We start from the raw sequence: 6,321 nt of genomic DNA on the forward strand, positions 1-6,321 counted from the left end.
GCAATAGGACTTTCTACAATGCTGGAAATGTGCCATATTTGCACGGTTCAATAAGGTAGTTATTAGCCACATATGGTTATTGAGCACTTGAAATATGGCTAGTGTGATTAAAAATTGAAAATTTTAATGTTAATTAAATGTTAATGTTAATTAATTAAAATTTAAATAGCTGTATGTGGCCAGTGACACCATATTGAAGAGCAGTTCTAGACAGTTAAAGATTATGGTTCACAGGGCCCAGAGCACCTCAGGAACAGCATCCTTGCAGGATCACCCTGTGAGGGTACAATAGAAGTTATATATTTAATTATGAATTGTGCCTTAATTCATTCTAGAAGGGGTTTGAAGCAGAACGTTAATATTAGAATTAAGAAGGTATATAAGGATCTTTAAGTAAAGGATAACAAATGAAGGAAGAATATGTTGTGGTAAATATTGAGATAAAAGAACAGAACATTACCATTTGAAGTGAATTTGAATTTCTAAACTTTACACACTGGAAGAGGATAGAACACTTCAATTCAAGATAAAAATTTTCTCCTCCTTGCCAATGCAATAAAGTTGGGATTTTACTAGGGGCTGAAAGAGAAGCAAGAAGAAATACATAGAACATCAGATCTGCTGCATGTTAGTTACAGTGGCCTAGAACTCTAGGATCACCTCTAATGAAATTATCTACTTGACAGAACTGTGAAGATACAATGAAATTATTTACAAAAAGGAACTAGGAAAGTGCCTCACATTTGACTGATATTAGCATTTATAATGATAATTTATTTCTGCCTAGATCTTTTAAAGGCCTATTCCAAGTACCTGTGAGAACATAGAAAGATGCTTAGGGGTATTTATTTTGGAAAGCTTATTTTGTTGGGAATAGACCACAGAAGAGGAAATATAGACAACACAAAGGCAATGCCTTTGTGTAGAGAAATGCCATGCCCCCATCTCCATTTGCAAGTTGCTCCCATAGGGAGAACTGTTGTTGAGGAAGGGGGGTCAGGTATGTTGGGTCAGACTACACTGGAATAGTGAGACCAGAGTGAAAAAGAAAAGGAAGAAAATTTAAGATGAGCACTTGGATTTTAGGTATTTGTGGTATATTATTGCATATAGTTTACTGATGCTGATGTTCTTATCAAAGATAACCACAGAAGGAAGCAGGGAAGGGTATCTGAAGCACGATGAGGGTACTTGAAAGGCCACTGACCCTGGAACTGAGTTAACTGGGTTCCAATCCTAACTTTTCAATCATGTGACTTAGACTTATAATCATCTTTTGGTCCCCAAATTCTTCTTGTAAAACAATGATCTGAATGGTGCTCAAGGATCTTTAAGCCCTATTCCAGCCCTGAAGCTCAAGAGTATAGTTCTAAATATGAAAGCACATGTGGGCTCTAGTTCTCCAGATCCCGTGAAGCCCCACTGCTCTTTCGGGAGAGCCTGCTGTTTTAGTTCTCTAACTTGTTTCTGTAATTCTGAATCTCAACTTGTGTGAACAGTGATATCTCAATCAGCATGCACAAAAGCAGTTGGTATGGTGGGAGTTAGTGACAGTGGGTGGGTGAACAGATTAAAGAGGAAAGGGTTGGGAGAGAGAGTTGTGCGTGTGCAAAAGAAAGTAGACCTTCCTCTTTTGACATTCTTTTGCTACATTCTCCAATAAAGCTATCAAAAGCCAAATGCCAAAATGAGGGCATGAAAATAGCTTGGGGTTTGGAGTTAAGCAGACCTGAATTTGAATCCAAGCTCTGGATTCTAACTTCAGTTTTCTTATCCTTGTGATATTTGTAGTCAGCAGCTATTATGAAGCTTAAATGAGATAATGTTACCTAGTAGATAGCAGGTGCTCAGTAAATATTTTCTTAATTGCTCCCCCCCCCCCCCCCGGAAATTGGCTTAATTCTTTCCCCATTTTACCCATAATGTAAAAGATTAGTCGAAGAAACAATCATGTAGGGCTGCTTAGAGGTCTATATCTAGAGGATGTAAACAATCTGTGGTGGGGAGAGAAGGGTGCTGAAGAGAGTAAAAGCCATAGCCAGGAATAGAAAACCCAGCCTCTTCGTTAATGAAACCTCTTCTTTTGGAAGCCTCACAATTCTCTGGTTCCTGAAAGCCACAGAAGTGCTTATCAGAATAACAACCCTAACTGCTTTTCCAACACTTTACCAATAGGAAGATTAACCGCACAGGCCCAGGACATAGAAAGGGGAACCACACGACTTATTTCCACCTGAAGTTAGCAAAACTGGATCCTGGAGTGACATCCGCTACTTGCTCCTCTACCCAGGAGTCGGAAAAACCTCTTTCCAAGAGGAGACCAGGGGAAGGCAGAGAATCGGGGAACGCAGAGCTCCTAAACCCCTTTCTCCAGGTCGCTTGTTCCACCTGACCGTCTTTACGTGGCTCTAACGCAGTTTCAGCTTGCGGGAACCGCCGGCGAGCAGTGAGCCGCCAGTTGCCCGCGGTATTTAGCTCCCGGCCTCGCAGAACTTTCAGCACCGCGGACAGCGCCCTTCCCTGCTGTCAGCTCTGCGGCCCAGGCTCCTGCCTGGTGCTATCTTGCCTGGGATGTTCTTCAGGACCCCTTACCCCGGGCGACAGGCGGGTTATCACTCTGTGGTGCTTGTCAACTCCGGCCAGTGACTGGCCCCGCCACTTCGACGAGAATCCCACCTGCTCCCCCCACCCCACCCCACCCCAAGTTTTTCCTCTGAATTTGAATTCAGTTCAAGACTCTCGGTTCAGGACTCAGTGAATGGAGCCTCGCACAGGTAGTGGGGTGGGGAGTACCAGGAGCAGAGGAGATCACTGCTGTTCTAGTTTTCCTTCCATCTTTCCCTGCCTTCCCTTTGCTTCTGGTCACTTGGCGATTTCTACCTTACTTTTCGATCACGATATAAAATAAACGTTGTGTGTGTATGTGTGTGGGTGGGGCGGGGGTGGAGAGATGACTCTGGATGGAGGAGGGGGTTTGGGGCTGTACCCGCGAGGCCACACTGCCTTACTCTGGCCCTCTTGATTTGTAGGAAACTGACATGTTTGGGATGAGGGAAGAGAGAAAGCTCCGATGGGGTGAATAAGTGCGGGCGAGAATCCTCTCCCCCGGGGCTGCGCGCTCTGGCGAGAGAGCTTCCTTGGACACTTTTCCCATCACGTCCTTCTCGCTGCCCCGTCGCGTATCACTGCTCTCTGGGGACAGGAGCGCACCGGCCCTGTGTGGGTATCGGGCTCAGCTGGAGCCCCTTTGAAGAGTTTGCTCTCAGGTAAAAGGGCAGACGTTGTCCCCGCCCTCCCCTCGGGCTACAGCCGGAAAAGCCTCTCTTCCTTTCCGTGGGCTCAGTCCGAGGCCGAGAACCTAGCTGCGGGAGCCGGGTGTGTGACAAGGCAGGGAGGAAAGGACAGGCCCGGCATCTGTGGAGACCCAGGCGGCCCGGACACTGCTTGCGGCTCCCTCCTCTGCCTCTCACTCTGGCCGCGCCGGAGCTGCGTTTGCCCCAGCTCAGCCTGGCAGCTCCCGTGAGTCGGAGCCCGGCGTCCCCCGACCCTAGACCCTGTCCAGGCCCCATCCCGGGCCAGATACGGAAAGACCCCAACCCAGCTCCTTCCTTCTTCCAAGGGACCCCTTCCCGGCGGGCGCCCTCAGCCTCCGCGCCATGTTCCTGTTTCCCCTCCTCCTGTGGCTCCGGCTCCCTGGTTCATTCAACAAGAGGCGACCATCCTACTCGCGGGGGTCCAGTTGGGGTGCATGGGGTGCGGAGGGGAACAGACTGCGGCGAAGGGGGACGTTCACTCACCGGAGAGCTGGAGGAGATGAACTCGCTGCAGGGACTGGTGGCTAGCCGTCTGCACTTACAGCGCCAGATTCTGTCTCTCCCACTATGATGCGGAGCGGTGGAGGCAAAGGAAGGCAGGAGGCAGCCGCTGCTGCTGAACAGCTCCTCAATTATTCAGTTCGCCCCCCTCCTCACCTCCCTCCGGGCGGCCTGTCAGTCCTCCCTCCAGCTCGCCTGTCTCCGCCTTTCTGGAGTCACGTGGGCGGCCCAACCCCTTACATTATTGAGCCGAGGCCTCTCACCAGACGCCCCCGCCTCCCAGCACACACACACAGACACACACACACAGAGACACAGACACACACACACACACACACACACACACACACACACACAGACACACACACTCACTCAGCTATATGCCACTCTCAACTCCTCTCTGGCTTGCTGAGCCTCCGGGTGCTGCTTCCAGTATCTCAGGCTGTCCCGAGGCTTACTGGGCCTGATAAGGGCGCAGTTCTCTGCCCCTGGGAAAGCAGGACTAAGCAGATGTCTGCGGTGTCGGTGGGTTGAGAAGGCATCCGCCAACAGCTCCACCTTTGCTGGACTTGGCAGTGAACAAAGCTGGCTCTCCAGACCTGCTTCCTACCCTCTGAAAGCTTCCCTCCTCCTTTGCTGAACCCTTGCTGCTCTTAAATTTCTTCCACTTCCCTCAGCATTGCTGGAAAGAAAGGATGGGAGAGATTGATTTCATCTCTCTTCTTAAAAAAAAGCAGACCCTCCTTCTCCAAAGCTCAAGTAGGTCAAATTTATCTTTGGGTTCTCAACATCTTATGAGTGGAAAGACTGTGGGCTTGAGTTTTGAAGACCCACCAAGAATTCTAGTCTGTGTGACCTTGGAGTATTTCATCTTCCTAGCCTTTCTTCTCTCATCTATGAAATGACCACCTCACAGGATAGTTATGAAAATTGTAAATGATAATGTTCTTGAAATTGCCTAGCCCAGTGCTGGATACATATTTGTAACTCAATAAATAAACATTCTTTCCCTGCCTCTATTAAAATAAATTTCAGAAAACAAGAAGATTGTAATTTGTGCCAGCAGAACAGATTTATCTTTTGTAAGACCGGGAGGGGCATCTGTGAGGTCAAGCTAGGGAGATAACCAGTCTGAATGGGGACAGGAGAGACAGAAGGCTTATATTTTTCATTGGTTCCATTACAGTAAGTATCCCAAAACTCTGTTATGCCTCAAAAGGATGAGGACTAGATGGTACCAACCCAGGAATATTTGGTCTCGTCAGAGAATGAATTATTTAACATTCATTGAGTAGACTGAAAGTACCTCCATGAATGCCTGCATCTTTGGTCCAAGCCCTCAAAATACGTGGGAGCTAATGAAATATAACTCCTACCCTTGGAAACAAATTCACTGAGCTTTTGTTTGAGAAGAATGCTGGCTGACTGACACCCCCTTTGTCGGATAAAGCAGTTCAAGTTTACCTTTAGGTTGTGGATTATGGCTCAGAGACCCTGGGTTCACCCAAGGAAATGACTGATTGGTGCCAGGACAGTCTCAGTAAGTACACCTAGATCAAGCTCATTATTGTCTTGGATCACCAGCATCCAGGTCTGATGTCTTGAGACATCCCCCTAATTTAAGCTTATGAGAGTACTTCAGGGTATGTCAGACCTCCTGGGATACTCAAGAAGCTGTGAAACATTGCAGGAGAGGCACCGAGTTAAAGACTCAGAAGTTTGGAGTCTTAGCACAGGTTCTGCCCATTACTTATTGTATGATCTTTGGCAAATCATTCAAGCTTTCAAAGTCTCATCTTTAAAATGGGAATAGAATGTTTATCTGCCTTCTTCATAGTTGTAATGTTAAAATGGGATAATGTATGAGAAGACACACTGCACAAGGTAAAGAGTAAACAAATGCAAACTGTTAATATTATGCCCTAAATAAAACCCTGCATTTGTTCTAGATATATCATGGGCATGAAAGGATGAGAAGACAGGATTTGTCATTAAATGGGCAGCCACTAAAATGTCAATGTATTTCTGTAAGTCTGTGTGTGTGCATGTAATTCAAGGGGTGTGGTGTTTTGAGCATTGTGTTTTTTCATTTTCACTTCTGTGATGAATTGCTGGATTAAATCTCATCCATTTTCCCCCCTTGTCTTTCATTTTTAGGACAACACCAGCCACAATCACAGGGGTTAGGAGTATTTAATATCTGAGATAAGTTTGTGCCTGTATTTCAGGACGGCAGAATTTAGATATTTCTGCCTTTGCTAGGTAAAATTGATTTGGGTTAGAAATTCAAAATGGGTTTGATTTCAAAATTAAAAAACTTCAACATCCAGGAGCAATTTCTGGATATTCATCAGCACCTTGAATGGTGAAATGAATCTCTAGTCCATTGCCAATAAATCCAATGAAACGCTCACACAAACCAGAAACTCCCAAGTAGGCTTTCCTACCCTTAAGCAGACTCCAGTCTAGTTTTCTGGTTTATTTCCTTTTAATATCCCTCAGAAAC

General features: G+C 46.3%; 1 protein-coding gene across 3 annotated transcripts in view; it reads right to left on the reverse strand.

Moving 5' to 3' along the window:
• The window catches only part of SLC7A14 (solute carrier family 7 member 14), a 106,700-nt gene extending 102,268 nt beyond the window's left edge, over window positions 1–4,432 (reverse strand). For all 3 annotated transcript variants that reach the window (XM_040480727.1, XM_040480729.1, XM_040480728.1), the window contains exon 1: window positions 3,798–4,432. The gene's annotated coding sequence lies outside the window, so the exon portion shown is untranslated. The remainder of the gene's footprint in view (window positions 1–3,797) is intronic.
• Window positions 4,433–6,321: the final 1,889 nt, after the last annotated feature.

The sequence above is a fragment of the Herpailurus yagouaroundi genome, unplaced genomic scaffold, assembly GCF_014898765.1.
Source record: "Herpailurus yagouaroundi ecotype Mexico unplaced genomic scaffold, PumYag 159, whole genome shotgun sequence".
Taxonomy (NCBI): domain Eukaryota; kingdom Metazoa; phylum Chordata; class Mammalia; order Carnivora; family Felidae; genus Herpailurus; species Herpailurus yagouaroundi.